Here is a 25,480-nt window from a genome sequence, read left to right as displayed (position 1 = left end):
TCCTTTCAGATTATGGTTTTCTCCAGATATGTGTCCTGACGTGGAGTTGAAGGTAGTTATGTGGTAGCTATAAGGACTTCCCTGGTGGCTTATATGGTAGAGAATCTGCCTGCAGTGCCGGAGAGCCGGGCTCAATCCCTGGGTTAGGAAGACCCCCTGGAGAAGGGAATGGCAACTTACTCCAGTATTCTTGCCTGGAGAATTCCATGGACAGAGGAGCCTGGCAAGCTACAGTCCATGTAGTCACATAGGAGTTGGTCATGGCTGAAGCAATTAACATGTGCACTCACACACACACACACGATAGTTGTAATCTTAGTTTTTTAAGGAGCCTCCATACTGTTCTTCATAGTGGGTTGTACCAATTTACATTCCCACCAACAGTGTGCGTGGGTTCCCTTTTCTCCATACCCTCTCTAACATTTATTATTTGTAAAGAAAGTATACTTTTTTCCCAATTATGGCTTTCCATATCAGTATTATATCATTCCTAATTTGAATACAGGCTTCAGACTTTACTGGATTTTTGATGCCAAAATATGTAAATAAGATAAAACTGTACTCTTACATTTGGATAATACATAATAGATTAGTCAATAAATAAATAAAAATAAAATTCATCTTTGTGGGACAAGGGCATCTTCATTTATAGATGCTTTATTTTTTTCTCTCAAGCTGGGCTTCTTTGCTAAGGCTGTGAAATTATTTGGCTGTATGGCCTCTCTGTCCGGCCAGTCAAGTTGCGAGACCATCAGAAACTTGAATGTGTTTCTGGTAATTGGATAGGTTCATAACTGACTTGAGTGTGAGTTCTAGATGTGCTCACCATGAACTCTCATTTACAGGTCAGAGGGAAAACTTGATGTCTTAGCAAACCCAGACATTAGGAGAGATCTATTTGTAATTATTGTCAAAGGGATTTCCATGACCACAATATTGTAATTATGCTAAAAATGATGTGACTTTGATAAGAAATCCCTTGCCTGGTTTCCGGGCAACATTACATAAAATTAAAAATGATGCTTCCTTCTCAGAACCAACCCTCAGTCTCTGAAGGACTCATCTGACATGTCATACTTTCATGGCCTTGTGGAATTAGTTATATTTTCATTGTTCTCATCACAGTTCCTTGCCTGGATTATAAACTCACTCATTCAGGATAACAAAGATAAAACATTTAACTATTGAGCTTCCTCAGTGGTTCAGATGGCAAAGAACCCACCTGCAATGCAGAAGACCTGGGTTCAATCCCCAGCTTGGGAAGATGCCCTGGAGGAGGGAACAGCTGCCCACTCTAGTATTATTGCCCAGAGAATTCCATGGACAGAGGAGCCTGGTGGGCTACAGTCCATGGGGTCCCGAAAAGTTGGAAATGACGGAGCAACTTTCACTCACTCACTCATTCATCCCCCTTCCTTGACTGGATTATAAACTCACTCATTCAGGATAACAAAGATAAAACATTTAACTATCGAAAGCCTCTATGTGCCAAGAAGTATTCTAAGCACTTTACATGTTTTAGTTCCTTTAATCTCTGCAACAACCTTGAGGCAGATACTTTATTATTGTCTTTACTGCAGATGGGGTTTGAGTTGTAGAGAAGTTCAGTAGCTCACGCTAGGTCCTGGGCCCTATTGAGTGTCAGAGCTAGGACTCGTGGCCTCGTAGGCTGACGCCAGCTCTTATATCCTTAGCTCCTTCATTGTCTGACCTCTCCAGCTCTCTCCTGCTTTACTGCATGAGGACTCATTCATGGAAGGGGCTTCTCCCCCCAAAATGAAATATTTTGACTTATCAAATAGTTTTACAAATGCTTTCATAACTTTATCAAGTTTTGAGCTATCCTCCTGAATGGACATAATGCAGTCATTACCTTAATATTCTGGGGAGTTTGACTAAGGGGCAGGGATTATTTCAGGTACAGCATAAGAATTTTCTGCAGAAATCCCTCTTCATTTCCATCCCTTAAACTTCACAGTGGCTAAGTGTTCATCAGGTTCACTTAGGATAGTGGTTTTTCCATGATATGGGAACATGTCTGACAATTTGAGATTCATCTCATGTACTTTCCCCCCTCAAAATGTATCTCATTTTTTTCTGAGGCAATGTAGTAGATATAACTTAGGAAATATTTCTTTTTATCTCTTCAATAAATAATAAATCTTTGGTTCATTATATTAGAGTCATATATAAAGTATAACCACTCTGATGTAAATATTGCATTATTGCTGAATTTTCTGTTCTCCCCATCTTTCTTACAACCTCTCATGCTCCCTATTTGAAGAGATATTTCAGAGCATGTCTTCCACTAAAGATGATCCCCTTTTTCTATACTTACCTTTAATCAAGCTATTACATTTTAAGTAGGTAAAAGTTTTAGCTATGCCTTTGCTTTCCGTAACCCAAACCTTCTTCTAATATAGGAAACCAATGTCCTAAGTGCTCAATGCTTAAACAACAACAACAAAATTTTTACAAATCCCTTATACAACAAGGAAAATCTGTGAAAGAAGATATATCATAGCTTTAGAATAAAATTAGCAAATAATTTTGCTTGTAATTGCTTACTCTTGGTCATTTTGTTAATCTGCAAACTCCACAGTGTATTGTTAATCTCTTGAGGACAGTGACAATCTTGTTAAAAGCTGGGGTAATTGATATACAAATGCATGCACATATGCTTATTTGAGTCATATATCTATCTATTTCATTACATAGATGAAGGCTGATAAAATTATGCTTATGAAAAGATAAAAACTAAGCTTTACACAATAAGTTTAAAGTATAGTAGGATTTGCTAAAACACTTTAAAAGAGTTATGTTGGTGTTCTTCAGTAATATTTGATGGGATGGGAAAAAATCAGTCAGGATCTTGAGCTATACTTAGGATTTCTATGGGGGAAAAATTGGGAAAAGCATTTTATGTGAGATATCATAATGAGTAGGTAGTAAAAAGGGGAAAAAGGAAGATTGGAGGAGAAAGAGACTTTAATGCTAGTGGGAAATATAGTAAGGCTATGGAAACTCAATGTCCGAGCTGTAAGGGAGGAGAGGGGAGAATTGGTGAGGACATCCTTTGTGTAAGGGGGCTTCCCTTGTGGCCCAGGCAGTAAAGAATCACCTGCAATGCGGGAGACTTGGGTTTGATCCCTGGGTTGGCAAGATCTCCTGGAGAAGGAAATGGCAACCCACCCTAATATTCAGAATCCCATGGAAAGAGGAGCCTGGTGGGTCCATGCAGTCACAAAGAGTCAGACATGACTGAGCAACTAACACACTTCTTTTGTGTAAAATGATCAGCTGCTCCTCAAATCTTTTGACTTCTTTGGAAAAACAAAAGTTTCAGATGAACTCTCCAGTTTAGTAAATATTATTTTCCATTTTAATAACATTTAAAGCCTTCTGTAGGTGAACACTACATTATCCAAACAAAACATATGTCTAGGCTACATCTGGCCCAAAGATCTTCAGTTTGGAACCAGAACTAGAATGAGTGAAATGTATAAAAATCTAAGTCCTCATTCAAAACATTACGGTGTGCCTTTCTGGTGGGAACTAGCTATAATAAACAGAATTTTTCTGCCTTGCGTGACGTGCTGAGAAAATGTGCTGAGTCGATGAGGAAAACTTGAGACTTGCTACTCAAACTGTGGTCCATGGACCAGCAACATTGTATCATCCAAGAGGTGATTAGAGATTCAGAATCTCAGACTGATCCCCAGAATCAGAATTTGCATTTAACCAACATCATCTGATAATGCGTATGCATGTTATTGTTTGAGAAGCACCTGATTTAGTACACTTAATGTTCTTGTTCTTGATGACCCCTGTAAGGCAAATTGTACAGCCAAAATTTGAGCAGATAGCAAGATTTCCAAGAATCTTTAGTGTTACTAGTGGAACATGGAACCAACATGTTTGCTCTTAGTGAAGCTTGAACAGAGCAGTTAGTATGGTAATGTTGACATAGCTGGTAATGCTTTTACAGAGCTCTTTACAGGATCTTGGTGAGCTAGATATAAGGCTCCACACAGGTAATGCATTTATTCCGTAATCAGTAAATTACCTTATACAGTCAGTAGATGTTGCATCCTGGACAACTGATAAGATCAGTTGGACTTTCATGTGTTTTTTTCAATATTGTGTTCAGCCTCAAGTATAAATTGAATCGGGTGACCTTTTGATACTCTATGAAATTGACTGCATTTCCTAAGATTCCTTGGTTTCAATTACCATAAATTTTTTTAGATTGAGTCCACAGCCATTGCACTGGTCCCAGCATAACAATATCTTATCACTGGTTTTGATAACACAGTCAACAGCAGCAGGGCCTACTGTCACTAGTACGTGACAACGTGTGGGTGTGTGTTCTCAGAACTTCACATCAAGTACACAAACAGTATGCAGCTTACTCAGATCAAATCTAATCACTAAGTGGACTGCAAAATGTGAGCGATTTTTGGTCCAGTGATGGAAATTGTGTTCTAGGGTGCTAGCTGGATCTTGAATTTGTGAGATAGATAAGTTAATTAGTGGTTCCTCAGTTTATTAGCAACTTAATTGTCAGAATGTAATGGAAACTTCTGAGCTGCCAAAACTTATTCAAAGCAATGAAACATGTGACTTTTTTTCCTAGAAGAATATTCAGTGAGCTGTGTTTTCCCCCCACCCAAAGGATCTTGAAAACAAAATTAACAATTAAGTTGAAATTCACATCTATAAAGATATAAGAATTTTGAATTCTGCAACTTAAAAAATGCTCCAGAAAAATTAGGGACACTAAAGAGATGGGGAGCCTGGGTTCAAATTTCCACTCGGTCACATGTTTGCAATGTACACTTAGGCAAGTTTTTTAGCCTCTTTAAGCCTCAGTCTCTTCATCTGTGAAATGGTGAAATGATAGCTCTTTTATAGGATCATTTATAGATAAAAGGAAAGAGCAGTTACAATATCTCTAGCACACAGCAAGAGCTCAAAGATTGCTATTCCCTTTTATTTATACACCTAGAGATTTTTCTTCATTTGCCCTTTATCTTGAAATAAGTTCGATTTTAGAGCAGTCTTATTGTTTTCAACGTTAAATATGTAATCATTAAAAAGTATGAAGCCATTGTATTATCTACTAGAAAGAGAGCTATTTCTTACTGTCATACTTGCACTTTACAGAAATAGACAGTTCCTGCCAAAATAAGAGTTTACTTTTTAGTTCTCTGGTAGACTTTGGTTTGATTTTATTTGGCCTTTTTGGCAATAATGCTCTGATCACTGTCACAGAAGCCCAAAGAAAAATCTTATTTCTCCTCTGTTTTATTATAGCTGTAGCTCCCAAAGAAAATCTTGGCAATGTTTGAGAATAAAGAGCAGTTGAAGAATTGTGTGAATGTGAAATGTGAAATATTTCACATTTCAGAGTCAGTAATTATTTTCTGAAGCCCACAGCCCAAATGAAGTGTGTAATATAAGAAGAGTGTTTCATTTCTAACTAAAAGTGATGATAAAATTGTGAATTATTCCATTCTCCTCCTAATTTCTTTGATTTTCAGTTTTCTCTCTTTTTTTTTCATTTTAGTCTATTTCTTCCTTCATTTATTATTTAAGTAATTGTGTTAGATTCTATACCAATGACTGCTGAGCAACTGGGATGCTGTAAATATCATGAGGACAAGGAGGTATCTGTTAGAGACACTGCTGTTTGCCTGAGACACTTGCCATTTAAGAAGTATTTTCTAAATGTACAAATTAAGAATGAATAAAGCCACATAAAACATGGCCGAGGACTTCAAAATGTTTAAATATGTACTCAGACTTTTTTCCTTTTTTTAAGACTTTATGAAAAATTAAAGTAAAATACCTGCTATGTTTCTTGAAGACTCTATTTTGCCTAGTCTTATTTTTAGATGCATGCATGCTAAGTTGCTTTAGTCGTGTTCAACTGTTTGCAACCCCATGGACTGTAGCACGCCATGCTCCTCTGTCCATGAGGTTCTCCAGAGAAAAATACTGGAATGGGTTGTCATTTCCGTCTCTAGGGGATCTTCCTGACCCAGGGATTGAACCTGCATCTCTTCTGTCTCCTGCATTGGCAGGCAGGTTCTTTGCCACTAGCGCCATCTAGATAAGATGAATCAATTCTTTCTTCCCCTTATTGTCTTTAAACATCATAACTTTTCTTTTCCTATATCTGATGTTTATATTTCCTTTGACTCAGTGGTACTTAATTTTTTAAGTAATCTTTTCGTTCTAGTTCAGCTATTCCAAATTAAAGGCACTATCTATAAGCTTTATAAGTTACAAAACGCAAGTTATTATAGAAGTAGAAAGGGTACTTAATCATGGGTAAAGATTGTGAAATGGCTCATCTTAGGTAATTAAATTCTTATTACTTGGGGTTTCTTAGGATAGTCTCTTAAGTTTTGATTGACAGGGTAACATTTTGAAATGATCTTTTAAAAGGAACATTATTAGATAAATAGAAGGAAATACTTGATAGTGTTTTATAGTGCCCTTCTGCTCAATATCTCATTTCATCTTTACTCAATGATGTGAAGCAGCTATCTACATACAGTTGATGGCACTGCGGTCACAGGGCCCAAATGCCTTCTCTAAGACACTGGCTAGTCTGTGACAGAATCAGAACCTGAACCCCACTCTTCTCAGGCCAGATCTCATAAGATTTTGACTGTTACTTTGGAAACATTCACAGGGGACATGATATCAATAGGAACAGGCGCAAAACGAGGGATCTTGGGTTAATGTTTCAGGAATATTGAACTCCTGATTGCTCTGCCAGGGAGAAAGTAAGCTGCAGTTGATGCTGTGATGGCTCAGAACTATTTCCCTGTCGATCGCTAAAGCCGTATGTTTTCATATTGTGTCCAGAAGTGAAAGGATTTACTCTAGGGACACCCTTATCTGATAGCATCAGGTCTTTCGCCCCTGAACAGATTACAGCAGACTGACATCATCCCAACAAACAGACCTGGGAAGTCTGTCTCTAACCACTGATGTCAGCTGGGGCCACAAGGGTGTCAGAGCGGTTTCTCTATCCCTTTCCATGGCTCTGCCTTAGAGCCTTCCATCCCCATAACCTTTCCTTTTCCTGGATACCCCCTGTTTAAGTTCTCTGGGACTCTATCATTTTATAAAATGATATTTTTATCCTAGTTCAGCCAATTCTGTCATTGTTCTTATACAAGTTGCTATATCTCCTTGATACTGTGGGGTGTTTTGAGGAAGAACTAAATTTAAGTATTCAGCTAGGAAGTATAAAGCAAATTCAGTAAATATTGTTTGAATGATTTTATCTGAGATGCATGTACTTATAACACTACATTTTTGTGTATTGCTTCTCAACTCTTCCTCAAAACACATAGGCATTATATTGTTTCTGCTTCTGGTAACCTTAAGGGATACACGTGGCATATTTCACTGCTGCCATTTTACAGTTGAAAAAATTAAGGTCTAAGGAAGGCAGATTTTAAGCCAGAGTCACAGAGCTGAGTAGACCTGGAATGATCTGGATTAATTCTTTAATCACGCTAAGCTTTTTTCTCTTATCCCTTTACCAAGTAAATGTACATGCTTTTTATTTTTATATATTTATTTTATAAATATAAAAGTGATCATTAAAGAAAGATTAGAAAAAAATTGAATTAAAGTCATCTGAAATCTCACTTTCTTATAATTTTTGCTGTGTATTCTTTCAGATGGTTCCCAGTATATATGCATAGATTATGGGCACTGGCTAACTTTCTTGATGGACTTAATAGTAGTTAATGGGTATGTCTTATTTTACTGATACACATCTGAATCATCATTTGCAAGGATGTAGCATGTCACTGTGTGTGCTCTCCTGAACATCTTTTTACTTCAAACCCAGACTTTCATAGCTTGCCCAGCCTGTGGTCAGAAGCCTCTTGAATGTGATCTCTGATGACTATTTTTTAAAGAAATGATCCAGCATGACAACAGCAGTCATAGCAATGAGGCTCTTGGCTGTTGTTGTCCCTGCCTGACGTATGCCAAACAGATCTATTTAATAATCTTATGCATACTAAAGAAAGGTCGAGCACTGCAGAGAGATACTGACAGGAACTAACCCAGGAGTTTAAAGGTGAAACTTTCAACTCCTAGACTGCATGGAAAATTGAAGTGAGAACTGGACCCAGGAAAGAAAGCCAGACCTGGCAAAGGGGCCACATATGATGTGCACTGGATGAAGATGAAGCCACATTATGGGGAACATGTGGGAATTCAGGGACACTGGCCTACACATGGAAAGCCTGTGAAATATAGATCATGGTGAGTACTTTCACTTCTCTCAAAGGGCAAAAGCTAGCAGAGTTTTGTCAAGAGAACAACACAAGAGTTGACTCTACACATGGACATCACCAGATGGTCATACTGAAATCAGATTGATTATATATAAGATGGAGAAGCTCTATGCAGTCAGCAAAAACAATATTTGGAACTGACTGTGGTTCAGATCATGAGTTCCTTATTGTGAAATTCAGACTTAAATTGAAGAAAGTAGGGAAAACCACTAGGCCATTCAGGTATGGCCTAAATCAAATTCCTTATGATTATATAGTGGAGGTGACCAATAAATTCAAGGAATTAAATCTGGTAGACAGAGTGCCTGAAGAACTATGGATAGAGGTTTATAACACTGTATAGGAGGCAATGACCAAAATCATCTACAGGAAAAGAAATGCAAGAAGGCAAAGTGGTTGTCTGAGGAGGTCTACAAATAGCTGAGAGAAGAAGAGAAACAAAAGGCAAAGGAGAAAAGGAAAGATATATCCAACTGAATGCAGAGTCCCAGACAATAGCAAGTAGAAATAAAAAAGACTTCTTACATGAACAATGAAAGAAATAGAGGGAAATAATAGAATGGGAAAGACTAGAGATCTCTTCAAGAAAATTGGAGATACAAGGGGACGTTTCATCCAAGGATGGGCAGAAAAACTTAACAGAAGCAGAAGAGATTAAAAAAGAAGTGGCAAGAATACACAGAAGAACTATACAAAAATGGTCTTAATGACCTGGATAACCACAATGTTGTGGTCACTCACCTAGATCCAGACATCCTGGAGTGTGACATCAAGTGGATCTTAGAAAGCATTACTACAAACAAAGCTAAGGGAGGTGATGGAATTCCAGCTGAATTATTTCAAATCCTAAAATGATGCTGTTAAAGTATTGCACTTAATATGTCAGCAAATTTGGAAAACTCATCAGTGGTCATCGGCCTATAAAAGGACAGTTTCATTCCAATCCCAAAAAAGGGCAATGTCAAAGAATGTTCATACTGTACAGTTACACTCATTTCACATGCTAGCAAGGTCATGCTCAAAATCCTTCAAGTTAGGATTTAGCAGTACGTGAACCAAGAACTTCCAGATGTACAGGCTGAACTTAGGAAAGGCAGAGGGACCAGAGATCAAATCACCAACATCCACTGAATCATAGAAAAAGCAAGGGAATTCCAAAAAAGTCTACTTCTGCTTCTTTGACTATGCTAAAGTCTTTGACTGTGTGGATCACAACCAATTTTGGAAAATTCTTAGAGATGGGAATACCGGACCATATTACTTGTCCCCAGAGAAACTTGTATACAGGTCAAGAAGCAACCATTAGAACTGGACATGTCTAGTTCGAAATTTGGAATGGAGTACGTCAAGTCTGTATATTGTCGCCCTGCTTATTTAACTCATATGCAGAGTATATCATGCCAAATGCCTGGCTGGATGAAGCACAGGATGGAATCAAGATTGCTGGGAGAAATATCAACAACGTCAGATATACAGATGATACCACTCTAATGGCAGAAAGTGAAGAGGAACTAAAGAGCCTCCTGATGAAGGTGAAAGAGGAGTGTAAAAAAAAAAGAACTGGCTTAAAACTCAAAATTCAAAAAGCTAAGATCATGGCATTTGTTCCCATCACTTCATGGCAAATAGATGGGGAAAAAGTGGAAACAGTGGTAAATTTTATCTTCTTGGGCTCCAAGATAACTGCAGACGGTGACTGCAGCCATGAAATTAAAAGACACTTGCTCCTTGGAAGGAAAGGAAACACACATATCTGACAAATGCAGATAGCATATTTAAAAGCAGAGACATCACTTTACTTTCCAAGGTCCATATAGTCAAAGCTGTGGTTTTTCCAGCAGTCATGTATGGATGTGAGAGTTGGACCATAAAGGAGGCTGAGTGCTGAAGAATTGATGCTTTTGAATTGTGATGCTAGAGAAGATTCCTGAGTGTCCCTTGGACTGCAAGGAGATCAAACTAGTCAATCCTAAAGGAAATAAACCCTGAATATTCATTGGAAGGGCTGAGGCTGAAGCTGAAACACCAGTACTTTGGCCACCTGAAGCAAAGAGCTGACTCATTGGAAAAGACCCTGATGCTGGGAAAGATTGAGGGAAGGAGGAGAAGGGAGTGACAGAGGATGAGGTGGTTGGATGGCATCATCCACACAATGGACATGAGTATAAGCAAACTCTGGGAGATAGTGAAGGACAGAGAAGCCTGGCGTGCTTCAGTCTATGGGGTCTCTAAGAGTCGGACACAACTTAGGACTGAATGGCAATAACAAAGGATTTACCATTAAGCCCTGTCTCCTGTTAGAATCCAGCCACAGGAGCTTTTGAAAAAAATACTAAATCCTACTACCAAAGATACTGATTTAATTGCCCTGGTGAGGGGTAGGGGAGGCTAAACATATATATGTATGTATGTGTGTATGTATGTATGTATATATATATATATCCTGTGATTCTAATATACAGCCAAGTTTGAGAGTCACAGATATCTTTTACTTTGGGTAGAAGACAGTCAGTAAGAAACTTTTCTTTCAGTCAAGCTTTTGTACTAAGATTTATATTTTTAGTGGTTTAAGTATTTTTACATTATCTCAGTATGAAATCTTTTATAAGAAAATGCCATGCCCTGTTTTGTAAATAAATCTGATTTTTAAAATACTTGGCTTTTCTCTAATAAGTGGAATTGTTATTGCTATATCCAATCTTTCATTCCTCACAATTCTTTATTTTATAATTTACAGTAATTTAATTAGTTAATCATTTGTATCCCCTTGCTAGAATAAGCTCTGTGAGGGCAGGGACATTTAGTTACTTTGTTCATTTTTAATTATTTTGTTCACATTCCCAGCATCAAGAATACCTGGCACATAGTAGATACTCAATAAATACCTGTTAACGTTTGCTGACAGTTTGACACACACATCATGATTCCTATTCCCAAGAAACTTATGATCTATTTAAAAGCGCAGACATGGAACTTAATTGTAATCCTGTGTTTCTATGGAGGACTGAACTGGAAACTTTGCATTTACAGTATTTTAAACAATGTTGAGGCCTAAAGAATAAAGGGCAAATGTATGAAGAAGATTCTTTGCTGTTATGTTCTCCAATTCTCCTGGGAAATGACATAGTATAGTAGAAAAAATAAGGAAACCATAGGCCCCCCAAAAATATAGATTTAGATTGGTTACTAATTAGCCTTGAGAAAGTCTGTTTAACCCTTTGGGGGTCAGTCTTCTAATCTCCAGAATCATGTGGTTGGGTGAGTTGACTCTTTTTAACTCTTCCTGTTTGGTATTTCTGTTACTATGTTCTGTCATTAGGTGAGGTTATCATTAAATACTTGTTTTCTCCTTTCTGTAACTCTTGAATTTTTATCCAGTTTGGTTTGCACTTCTCTTGTCATCTCCCATGTTGTTAAAGACATGTACACTTTTAAAAATCCAGTTATCAAGGTCACTTTTGAAAATGTTACCTTTGGTGTTATTAACCACTTTGTCTAACCAGATGTCTTAGGCTACCCTACTGTGCTTGCTCATCATGGTGTGTATAAATCACTGACGATCATGAATGATTCTGTATCTAGAAGGAATTCAGTATAAAGTGTTTAAAGATTTTTCATAAGTGTTGTACTCAGTCAGGCATTAGAAGTTCAGACTCTAAATCCTAGGAGATTGCAGACTTACTCAGATGCTTTGGAAACCCAAAGCCATGGAGAATACTTAGCTACAAAGTCATTGAAAAGATGAACTTCTCATATCATATTTATTCTGCAAGTATTTATTGACAACCCACTACTCTGTGCAGAGCACTTTAATGGAAAATGAAAGGTGCTCACGGAGTCTCAGGCCCAATCCCAGGCTCTAAGTGGCTCCTATTCTCTTGGGGACAGGCCAGGAGCTGCACGGAGGGTTATCGAGAACCTCACTTTGATTTCCTTCACCCTAGATGGCCCCGCAGAGAGGACAGACTTGCCGCTGATTAGCTTCCAACCACCTTGAGACAATTTTCTCTTTTTAATGCTATTGCCAGAATATTGCAGTAATCAGATCATTTGACGTCGTCTGCATCTTGGCGTCCCCACTCTTAATATACCGTATAGATCCAGGTGTGAGACATCTGCAGCTGCACGGTCTGCACACATGCCTCGTGGTGCTAGGTCTTTAAGAACAAATAGCACTGGCCTCGGTATGGTGCCTTCTAAGCACTTCTTTTGGGCAGAAAATGTACCATCTGAGAGAGAATTTAGGAGTTGTAATGGAAAACTATTAGAAGTGTTTCTTACAGTCAGTCTAAAAAACATTGTTTATGGCCAGAGTTAGTATAATCTGCTAATTTACAATGATAAAACTTTATGAGTCATTTAGAGTAGGGCTCCTTTCTGAAGTCCTGAAGTTCCGATTGATCGATGCTCATATGGAATGTCTGTTAAATATTTTCAATATTACCTCCCTCCCCCTTCTACCAATACGTAAACCGTGAAACAATTAATGTCTCACTCACTGTAAGTTTGCACCTCAGGACCTTTGTACTTATTCTGTGTTTTGCCTAAAATATTTCTTTCTCAGCTATTAAGACTTGCTCCTTCAAATGCCATCTCTTTCTCTCACATGATAAGGTACATATATATGCATTTGTTCTATCTATCTATCTATCTATCTATCTATCTATCTATATACTCCTTTCTCTATCTTTATACTCCAAATATTTTGTCTCCTTCTATGTATTTATATAATATATGTATATATTTTGTCTCCTATGTATGCATATATAATGGATGTATACATATAAATGAACCAAATATATTCTCTCCATATACAAACACACATATGTACTCTCTGGGTATATATGGATATATACTCTATGTTCTGTACATGTAATATATATGTATATATAGACTACCTAATCTTTGGAAGGTCTGCCATCCTCTCTCAACCAAACTAAAATGTAAGTTCCTAGAAGAAAGATTATAGCCTACAGGAGTCATTCAATATATGCATAAGTAATAAAAAGTATATTTGTAAACATGCACATAAATATTGTATTTTTGCATGTGTGAATGAGTGGAGGGTGTGTCAAGTGTAGATATCAAAGTTCAGCTTGGGGTAGATTTTAGGAGATCACTTCATGTAATGAACATGCAGGCATCCAGGGATTATGTCAAACCATGCCTGTTAATTCAGACATATCAACCTTAACAAGTAACAAGTGGACAATATCCTTTATAAAATTGTAAGGATTTCTGAGCATTCATGTATTTAATAATTTCGATGTCACATTTAAAAGCTCTATGTTATGTCAGTCTATTGAGTAGAGTGTTCTTCCCTGTCCCCTTCATTTGTTTATACCCTCTCCCTACCTCAAAATCAACTTCAGATGTTCCCTCTGTATTAATTTTCAACAAGCTTATACTTCGTCTCATTTATTTTGAACTCAATCTAGTGCATGAGAACAATAATAACGATAATATTAACAATAACAAACCTAAGTCCTTACTACATACTAGGCACTGTTCTATGCAATATGCATGGATTAACACAGCTGAATCTCAAAATAACCCTACAGTGCAAGTTTATTATTATAATATGCTTTTCCGACATGAAATTCGAGACACAGAGAGGTTAAGTAACTTGCTGAAGGTCACATACCTCGTAAGGATGAATTTAGGATCCCAACTCAGGCAGTCTCACTTCAAAATCTTTATTTTGCCTCACTGCCCCTTTCATAAGAACATGAAAATCTTATAAGGCTTTTATGTGCTTTTGATCTTGAAAAAATCTTAAGAAGTCTAGACATGTTTAAGAACTATGTGAAAGTATATAGAGGAGAATCCTGAAGAATCATTTGGCATCTAGTCTATGTAATCAAATAGATGACAAAATGCAAGTGAACTTTATTATAATGATGATGGTCAGAAAATTCTGAAGAAAGAAGAGAGTGATTGGCAATAAAAAGAGTAAAATGCCATAGGACTAATCAAAAAGAAATTCAGGGCGTAAATAACCAATAAGCTGTTATCAACAAGGCAGCATAGACTGTAAAATGTCTAGGGACATTAATGTAAGATATTGGATATAAGAATTCACATAGAATAAATTAAAAATATGTTATTAATAATTTTAAAAGCTGCCAGAACTGCATGTGTTAGAAGTTATAAATCTGGGGCTTCCTAGGTGGTGCTAGTAATAAGGAATCCACCTGTCAATTCAGGAGGCACAGGAGACCTGGGTTCCATCCCTGAGTTGGGAAGATCCCCTGGAGGGGGAGGTGGCAACCCATTCCAGTACTCTTGCTTATAAAATCCCATGGAAAGCAGAGCCTTGTGGGCTACAGGCCACAGGGTCGCAAAGAGTCGGACACAACTGAAGCAACTTAGCAGGAAGTGATAAATCTAGCATTCATAGAAACGTATAGTATAAATTGATTTATGCACTTCTCAATAGGCACAAAATAGCAACTTACCCGAAATTACATAATTATCAGAATCACTTGGGGTGGTTATCAAAACCCAGAATCCTGGACGGTTCCTCTAGGGAATTTGTTCTCAACTGGGGGAAGTTTTGCCTCCCAGCACATATTTGGCAAAATCTGGTAATAGTTTTGGCTGTCACAATTGGAGAAGCATTACTGGCATCTAATAGGTAGTGGTCAGGGAAGCTGTGAAACAGCCTGCCACACACAGGGCAGCCCCATAGAGCAAAGAATGATCTGATCCAATAGTGCCAAAGCTGAGAAACTCTAATCTAGATATTTTGATTTGGTGGTATCTAATGTGATCCAGAAATCTGTATTTCTATCCAGGGATCCAGCTTTATTTTTATAAACTTGAATATTACCAGTATCAGTTGGAGTTGTTGAAAAACTTTTTATTAAAGAGGGACAGAAAGTGAAGAAGAACTAAAGAGCCTCTTGATGAAAGTGAAAGAGGAGAGTGAAAAAGTTGTCTTAAAACTCAACATTCAGAAAACTAAGATCATGGCATCTGGTCCCATCACTTCATGGCAAAGAGATGGGGAAAAGTGGAAACAGTGGCTAACTTTATCTTGGGGGTCTCCAAAATCACTGCAGATGGTGACTGTAGCCATGAAATTAAAAGACGCTTACTCCTTGGAAGGAAAGTTATGACCAACCTAGACAGCATATTAAAAAGCAGAGACATTACTTTGCTAACAAAGGTCCATCTAGTCAAAGCTATGGTTTCTCCAATGGTCCTGTATGCATGTGAGAGCTGGACCATAAGAAAGCTGAGCACCGAAGAATTGATGCTTTTGAACTGTGGCGTTGGAGAAGACTCTTGAGAGTCCCTTGGATGCAAGGAGATCCAACCAGTCCATCCTAAAGGAGATCAGTCCTGGGTGTTCATTGGAAGGACTGATGTTGAAGCTGAAACTCTAATACTTCAGCCACCTGATGTGAAGAACTGACTCATTTAAAAGACCCTGATGCTGGGAAAGATTGAGGGCAGGAGGAGAAGGGGATGACAGAGGATGAGATGGTTGCATGGCATCACTGACTCAATGGACATGAGTTTGGGTAAACTCTGGGAGTTGGTCATGGATAGGGAGGCCTGGCGTGCTGTGGTCCATGGGGTCGCAAAGAGTGACCCAGCAATCCCACTTCTGGGCATACACACAGAGGAAGCCAGATCTGAAAGAGACACGTGCACCCCAATGTTCATCGCAGCACTGTTTATAATAGCCAGGACAAGGAAGCAACCTAGATGCCCATCAGCAGATGAATGGATAAGGAAGCTGTGGTACATATACACCATGGAATATTACTCAGTCGTTAAAAAGAATTCATTTGAACCAGTTCTAATGAGATGGATGAAACTGGAGCCCATTATACAGAGTGAAGTAAGCCAGAAAGATAAAGAACATTACAGCATACTAACACATATATATGGAATTTAGAAAGATAGTAATGATAACCCTATACGCAAAACAAAAAGAGACACAGATGTACAGAACAGACTTTTGGACTCTGTGGGAGAAGGCGAGGGTGGGATATTTCAAGAGGACAGCATTGAAACATGTATATTATCTATAGTGAAACAGATCACCAGCCCAGGTTGGATGCATGAGACAAGTGCTCGGGCCTGGTGCACTGGGAAGACCCAGAGGAATCGGGTAGAGAAGGAGGTGGGAGGGGGGATCCGGATGGGGAATACATGTAACTCCATGGCTGATTCATGTCAATGTATGACAAAACCCACTACAATATTGTAAAGTAATTAGCCTCCAACTAATAAAAATAAAAGAAAAAAAAAAGAGTCAGACACGACTGAGCAGCTGAACTTAACTGAAAGATATAATAGGCTTTGAGGTGGGAAACAGAGATATGAAAAAAATGAAGGGTGAAGGGGAGATCATTCTAACAGAAGAGCAAATCACACCCAGTAGGACAAAAGATAGGCAGTAACATTGGCTGAGCGATAGATAGCAAGAAGCAATCTCAGTGAAACCTCTTTCTACATGGAAGGCCTCTCTGCTTCTTGGGATGTAGCTGCATTTCTTCATCTTAGTTCTTAACTGTTGATAATTAACTGATATGTCTTTCCAACTCATTTTGTATCCCTTAATGTGAATATAGATTAGATTAGCCCATGCCCATGTTCATTTTTGTTCTAAAAATTTCTTCCATAAAATTCCAACATATAAAGGAAGAGAGGGAGAACAAGCTTTTATCAGATATATCTGGTTTGACGTACACTTCTGCTTCTCATTAGTCATGTGAGCATTGGGCTACTAATAGGGTTAATATTGATTTAAATGAAATAATAAGCATAAAAAAATTAACTCAGCACCAGGCACATGGAAAGCACTTAGTAAAGGTCAGCTGGTGTTTACTATTTTTTTTTAATCAAAATAACATGTATATGTCATAATATTTTTGACACTACTTAAATGAACATTAAAAAGTGAAGTTGGGGTAGAAGATAAAGCTCTTACAGCGATCTTAGCAGCTGATTATTTTGTACTTTGTTTTGATTGATGAGGACTGAGAAAACCTACTTCACAGAAAGGAGTATTTGTAAAGATTTTGTAAAGATGTAAAAATTGTAAAGATGTGCTCAGCAGCACATCTGAAGATATTTTTAAATCTAGAGACCAACACCAAATGACTCAACTTGGCGGGTCAAGTCAGTGGTGGTCTTCACTGTGTTCATGATAAGATAAATAGCACTATTGAGTGTGCGTATTGCTTTCTGAAAGCAAATTAGTCATGTTTGCATATGAAATCAATTATGTAGAATATATCATACACTCTGATATTTACAACCAATTCTTGAGGTAACTGTGTTCATATTGAGGGCTCCATGGAACACAGTTTGAAAAACCTTCTGGTTAAATAAATATTCCTAGCTTGTAGATGAGCATGTTATAAGGTATAGAATAAAGTAACTCACTGTAGTCCAGATAGATTGTATTATCTGTTTTCTCCTGATTAGTGAGCCTGATGCTTCCTGCTTGAATAGATAGTTGGGCTGGCGTGATTTTTCTCTTGCATCTTTTGAGATACATGCAGATTAATTGCTTAATAATGCATTCCAGTATCTTTCCAAACACCAGAATTGGTGAGAGTAAATTTCTACATTTTCAAGACCCATCTCAACCCTTTCCTTTACAAAATATGGATCTACAAAAAATGCATGAGAAATGAATGGAAGCTAATTTTAAATAAAGCCTTAGATAAGTATCATTAATAAGACAAATATTCTGAGGATGAAAAGAGGTAGGAATTACAGAGGATATAACAATGGCAAAACAAAAAGAGGATAAGGTCACATTATAGTCTTAGGACTGGTTAGATTTTTTTAGTTGTTACTCATTCATTTTTATTAAGCATCTACTATATGCCACATGTCAGTTGCAGTCAGATAGACCTTTCAGGACTTCTATGTTAAATAGACCATAAAGGGTAGTTATTAAAATATATATTGAGTTATAGAAGTAAGTTTCAATGAAAAAAATGGGGAGGTGGATAGAATGTGTTTGGACTAGTTGGGAAGGTGATATTTGAGTCTAATTAAGGGGATAAAGGGGGCCTAGCAATGTGGCCATCTGGCAGAAGAGCCTTCTAGAAAGGGGAAATGGCAGGCGCAGAGCCTTGCAGCAGGGGAATGCCTGGCATTTTTGTGATCTAAGCAAGGAATTCAGAGTGTTTGGAAAGGAGTCAGCCTGATAAATGAGAGGTATTGAGAGTGTCAGATGATGTAGACCTAATATAGGGCAACCAACCATGCATCTTAGTTAGCCTGCAATAGTCTGGTGATTGGTTGTTGATGACACCCACTCACTCTCAAAAGTGTTCTGGCTTATATGATAAATTATATGGCGATCCTAGGCTAGTAAGTCACTCTTAGAACTTTGACTCTTTTTCTTGGAGTTGTGAGAAGCCTTGGAGGGCTTGGTCAAAACTGGGGCAAGAGAAGACTTAGATTTTATTAGGATCACTGTCTTCTTGGTTGAGAATGAGCTGTTGAGATGGAGTGGCAGTGGCAAGGGTAAAAACAGGAACCAGCATGTGCAGGGCAGCCAGAACTGAATTGTTTGACTTCAAGTTACACAGCTCACTAAGGGTACAATAGGACTAGAACCCATTCTTGTGACTTCTAATCTGGTGTTCTTTTATATCTGCCCAGTTTCTCTATTGGTTTAAATTTGAGGACAAATGGAATGCCTTAGCAGCTCTTTTTCAATCAATTAGACCTCCTGCTCAATGGCATCACCCAGTTGCTTTTTCTTTACACTGTGAGAAATAGACATGAAACACCCCACCCCACCTAATCTGTAATCAGCTCATTTTGAGTGCATCAAACAGGATTTTCTTAGGCCTTTCTCTTGAACTTCTGTATTTACACTTTTGGCTCATGTGACCTCTTCAGAATAATGAACTCCATATGCTCAGGACATGCTTATTAACTCATGAGTATGTGATATAAGCTAATGTTAGATAGAGCCTAAGTACAGATGTCAACCTACATTTTATGCCTGCTTAAATAGGAGCGTTAAGTATTAGCAGGAATTAAATGGACTCCCACAGGTGTAAATATGTCTATGGAAGGAATCCTTCAGTTTTGCTTATATTTATTTCAGCTTGATTCTTATTTTATTTTTACAGGAGTTAACTTCAGTTTTTGTTTATTGCTTTCTTTAGTTAGAGTGGCTAACTTGGAGGAAGAATACAAGCCTTGATTATACACTTGCAGTCAATGATTGAATATGTAGAATGCACGCAAGTGATTGAGATGCATAGATTCTGTTGTAACTATGTCCTTGAAATGCAAACTTTTACGGTTGGGGGGTGTGGTGTGTATAGACACATTTACAGACATGCTATTTAAGTAACCTGTAGGTCCATGAGGAGTTGCCCTGACAGTGAAATTAAATTTTGTGTTCTTTCTATTAGCTACTATTATCATTCAACCAGCAACTCTAGCATCTGACAGGGAAAACACATTGATACCTAATGTGCTCATTGTATCTCTCCTGGTAATAAAGTAGAGGAAGAAGCTAACTCTCAGGGCACAGGGCATTTGTAAGAAATGAACAGATTCAGTATTTTTTTAATAAGAAATATGTGATGTGATATAAGATGGTCTTTATTATCTTAATTATTTTTCTGTTAGACATATACACTTGAGATTAAGGTTTTTTTTTCTTGTCTTCAAGTGACCATCCCATTTTCAAAGCTCTTTATTCCATATGCTAAACCAAATCTAGTGGATTATTTTAGAGGCTCTTCCTATCCAACAGGCTAGCAGTTAGCAACCTATAAGAAGTACCATGTGGGGATTCTGCCCAATTTGGAGTGTGAGAAGGTGGGCAGACATGCTATTAGTACCCATGCCTGGGTGTAAGAGAAGCAACAAAAATCACCGTGGGATGTAGAGCGCTCGAGGAGAGAAAGAGAAAAAAAGGGGAAAGAGAGTTTTTGAAAGTGGGTTTTCCCTATGGCTGACTCATGTTGATGTTTGGTAGAAACCAACACAATACTCTAATACAATTATCCTTATTATTTTTATTTTATTTTTTTTTAAAATTTATTTATTTATTTATTTTTCAGTGGGTTTTGTCATACATTGATATGAATCAGCTATAGAGTTACACGTATAAAAAAATTGAATGAAGCAAAAAAAAAATAAAAAAAGATGTGGGATTTAGCAACCTTTTTAGCAAAGACTCAGACCACTCAGAGCAGACACATGCAATAAACAATTAGTGAAGTGGTATCTGTCCAGTGTAAAGTGGTCTTTTAAAAAATTGAAAACTTCTTGATCACACTCTTGGGTTAAATTGCAAGCTTTCTGGGCACTCTAAGTAAATACCTGTTATAGTAGAGCTGGAAGGCTGCAGTGACACCTTGGAAGCCTCTCAGCTACAAAGTCAGATCCCCTCGGAGACAGAAATCATCATCAGTATAAGAATCAGGGTTAGTCTCCTATTAGTAGTTACTGGTCTTAGAGAAACCATTCGTTGAGCAGAAGGACAAGCTATCAAGGGGGCAGGAAGAAAACTTCAAATTCTGTTTCAGGGCTTTAATCTGAATTGTTATTTTTTATTTCAGAAAAAAATTTATTTTGAATTCAGCTTCTTGCAAATCTTGAATCAAACTTTATACATCAAAACCGACTTTGTTACATGTAAATGTTTTGTCTTTTTGTGCATGAAACAGAAGCACAGAACTTTATGTGTGGTGATTCAGGAAGGGGACTCCTATGATCAGTTGTATTCCTTATTTAAGCCCGTGAATCTATCATAAAATTCACTTTCTTATGTAATTATTTCAACTCCTGGTAGTGTCTAGTGGAACAAATAATCCAAAATAGTGGATAATCCAAAAATGTCATTTATATTTGGCTTCAGAACACATTACCAGATGTTACTTTAGCCGATTTCCCTCCTTAATTAGGCCTCACTTAAAGTAGGAGTTAATTTTGTCTTCATTAGCTGCTTCCAAATCAGCAGTATGGGGCAGGAAGGAAGCCTAAAGCTTGCTGGGAATTTGGGAGGAAGCTGGCCCAGTGCTGAAATTCGACTGTAGATTGTGCTCAAAGAATGGAGTTCCAATATGGCTAATCAAGATGATGGGCATATACACCAGAGATGTTTATTGAGCACCTTCTTTAAGAATTCTCAGACCTCTATCAACTGTTTGTGTTTTTTCCTCCTTATTACTCATGAGTGCAGAAAAATTCTGTAATAGGAATTTGGCAGATAATAACCCAAAATTTATGTAGTAAAAAAGTGGAGGCTCAGAGAAGTTAAGTGACCTTTCATACAAATTGATCTTGGAGTAAACAGTAATACCTAAGGAACTGAAATTGATTAGTGAATGATAAGAAGACACCACTGTTTCCTTCTTATTGATGATTTGAATAATAAGGAAGAGTGAATTCTCCTGGCCTAATTCGCATTAAGAGTGTTAAGATAATGAAGCTGTGATTAAATGGCTATTAAACTATTTTTATCAAACAGAGATCAAGCAAGTGTGAGAATCTGGGGACACAGAGTGTAATTGCAATTCTACAAGATGTGGAAAAAATTACTATTGTAAGCAGGGCCTGGTCCTTCCAAAATAGCCTGCATTAAAAGTATTCAGGATACCTCACGCAGTTTTCACTCTGTGTTTCTCCCTTCAGGTGTCAGGATCTGAGTCCCTCATCTCCTCCTTAATTTAGTGGATTTATTCACTCTGTGTGCAGTTGGGTGAGTTGAATGCATTGTCTGCCCCACCATGTGTAACTGGTTGAAAGATCCTTTTGCCAACCGCTCACTAAAGAACAAGACTCAGATATTATATACTGGATCCCAAATTTCAATCTTGAGGTGACTTGGGCATGTAAGGGGGCAGAATCTACCTTTCTTCAACCGTACCTTTTGAATTATATCACACTTAGTGTAATTCATATGGGGATCCGCAATCACAAAGAGAAGAAATGAATTTTCTGGCATAATTGACTGCTCTGAACGATCATTTATTAAGGACACAGCATTGTTTCAGATTTGGGGTGTGTGTGTGTGTGCGCGCTTACTCACTCAGTCGTGTCTGACTCTTCATTGTGACTTGGTTGCCTCACATGGAAGGTCTCCTTGCCCATTTCCCATTTTTATTTCTGCCTTGTGCCCCGCACTGAGACTGAGCCATTTGTGCAATGGCAGATCCCCACCCAGTTGGTGATCTGCTCTCTCTTTTTCTCCTCTTTGCTTTTCTTGCCTTCAGTTATGTGGAACTAATACATATATTTTTTTATAAAAACAGTGGAAGTGGAAGTGTTAGTCCCTCAGTTGTATCCGACTCTTCATGAGCCCATGGACGGTAGCCCACCCGGCTCCTCTGTCCATGGGATTCTCCAGGCAAGAATACTGGAGTGGGTTGCCATGCCCTCCTCCGGGGATGTTTCATATCCATAGATTGAACCATTGCAGGCAGATTCTTTACCACTGAGCCGCCAGGGCAGCTCTGTACTGAAGCAATAATGGAAAGCAACATGAATTGTTTAACAGAGTTCTTTTTGTCACATGCATCGCCTTCTCTGGGGTGTTCAATTGTTGAAACTCATGTCAAACTAATTGAAATTGTCAGAATAAGGTATAATGTCCACTCAACTTTGCATGTACAAATATCTGTTGAGCTTCAACACAGAAGTGTCATTAAACCTTCTTCCTAGTCTGCTCTGATGAAAGAAAACAGAATTTGAAATCATAGCATTTTTTTCTTTCTTAATTCAAGAACAGCTCTATCAAAACAGTCTTAGAGCCCCTCTCTGAGTAACACATATACAAGGATAGTAAGAAAATGAAAATGTTTAAAAATTATTTCTAATGGACATTGACTATAATGATTACGGTCCCACTGTTCCATACTGATTTAAGACTAGCCTGCCCACATTGCATATCTCAACACATACAAACACACACACACACACACACATGTACAAATACACAATACCAATCTTCCATTCCACAAACTCTCCCCTCCCATTGTGGTTTCAGAAGAGAGGAAAATTTAAATAGCTGGTGGTTTAATCAGGTCTTGTAAATTAATTATGACATTATCAAGCTCCAGTATTTCTGCCATTGTATTTGGTGTACATTCACCCAGGCTTATTAAAGAAATTGGAGAAAACTAGTTAATTTAAGTGTTCTTTGTCATTTTGACTTGATTGGAATTATCATGGTTTGTTTACAGTAGGGATAGAACTAAGATGCTATTGTATTATGTGATTGAAAGCAAATAGGGGCTTGTAGTATTGCTGGGAAGTCAAACACAAAATTTAAATCGGAGTAAACAAAATTACTCATTTATTGGTAAACATGCTTAACTATTTTTGCCTAAGTTCTTTTTGAACTTCAATGAAATAAGCCTTTCTGGAAACTAGGTTATCTGGAAAAAATGTCCAATTTATTTGTTTAAACTGTGTTTATGTGTGGTTGTGTGTACGCGCATGTGTGTGTATGTGTGTGTGTAAGCATGCCTGGTATGTTTGAGACATTTTCAAAGACTATATTTATTAGATAACATGAGGATATTTATATTAATGTAAATCTCATGATTTTGAGATGATTTTAAGCAATATATTTCATTTAAATATAACTTTTATTCAGAATAGTTCAATAACCTGAATTTGGTTTTTGGTACATGAGGAAATCTAAGTTAAAATTAAAAGGGAGAGACTGGCATCTTTGGATACCAGATTATGATCCTCCACAGAAAATAGGGGCAGATTATTTCATGATCTTTATTATTAAGGTTGCGTGGACAGAGGCCAGAAGAGTTGAGGGTTAGGGGGATGCTCAGTAAAGTCTTTCTATTCAACTGAGCAATTTGGATTCTAAAGAATCGATCAATTTGTGGAAGGAAGTGGTGCCTTTTTGAAGTTAACATTTCAGCCCTTCTGGTTAGAATTTACCTCCTGCACTACAGTCTAAAAACTCATAGAACTGTCACTCTACCCTATGTGCCTCAAACCACTTAACTCACAATGTCAAGTCCAGGGGCATTAAGGAAATTGAATCAAATGTTAAAAATGCCAAATAAACTCTACCATGAGCATATATTGCTCTTCTTGGCTTCTTGAATCCAAAAGAGAAAGAGGTTCATAGTTTTCTCCTGGATGGAGACTCATCAGTAATGAGGGAAAACAATTTTTATATGAAAATAGAATGTATACGTGAGAAAGGCCTGCCTAATTTCTCTAGTAATACAATTTGATTTTCTGATTAGCTGTCTTATTCTGCGATTCTTGTAATTTTGTCAGGTCAATTAACTGGAGTCCGGTGCTAGAGAGAAAGGAAGTACAGGCACTGCTGGCTTCATTAGATGTCAGCAGCTTAGGTGCATTTCGTAATAGAATCTGTGTGGGATAATTGAGCTGATATTGTTCATGTCATAGTGTACAGAACTTAAAAAATGACTTAAGAAGCAGGTCAGATTGGGCAACATGAAGTGCTTAAAGGAGAAAAGGAAAGTAATCTACACAATATACATTTTAGGCAAAAAAATGCAGATCAATGGATTATTCAGCAAGTAATCAATGACTTACTATATTGGTTGCCCAGGTACACAAGAATCTAGTACATTGCCCTATTGACAAGGTATATAAGCTCAGTTTGGAAGATCTTGAGGTTTTTTTTTTTTTCCTTTTTACAGAGTGCTGAAATAAACAAATATTCTCTTTTATAGCATGTTGTTTACAGGTTCTTTCCTTCCATTGGTGGGTTCTCAAAGGGACAGAGTTTTGTCTTATTTCTCTTTGTGTCTCTAACACCTAGCATGACCCTGACATATAGTAGGTGTTCAAAAATGTTTGTGCAATAAATAACTGAAAATCAGTTTTCCAAGGATGTATTGGTGGGAGTCAGTGTGGCAGGTGGGAAAATGAGTTAAATTTATGTTTGCAAGGCCCCTGTTAGAAGGAACATTGCCCTAGAAAGTACCTTGGTCTTAAGAAATGAATGCATTTGAGATATGCTACAAATAAGACCCTACCTAGTGACTGGCCAGGTAAAGAGGATTCAAGGTAGTTCCAGAGTTAAGGATCTGTAGAATCCTTATACAAACCCAGAAAGTCAAGAGAAACAGCAAGTTTTTTTTTTTTTTTTTTTTTCAAGAAAAGTCCTTATTTTTAATTTTTAGACAAGGAAC

The 25,480-nt window shown here is 37.6% G+C and overlaps 1 protein-coding gene across 5 annotated transcripts in view; it reads left to right on the top strand.

Moving 5' to 3' along the window:
* PPARGC1A (PPARG coactivator 1 alpha) overlaps positions 1 to 25,480 on the top strand; it is a 690,475-nt gene that overhangs the window by 622,537 nt on the left and 42,458 nt on the right. The window lies entirely within an intron of this gene.

This window comes from Muntiacus reevesi, chromosome 16, assembly GCF_963930625.1.
Source record: "Muntiacus reevesi chromosome 16, mMunRee1.1, whole genome shotgun sequence".
Lineage (NCBI taxonomy): Eukaryota > Metazoa > Chordata > Mammalia > Artiodactyla > Cervidae > Muntiacus > Muntiacus reevesi.
This window is presented reverse-complemented; position numbering and strand designations above follow the sequence as displayed.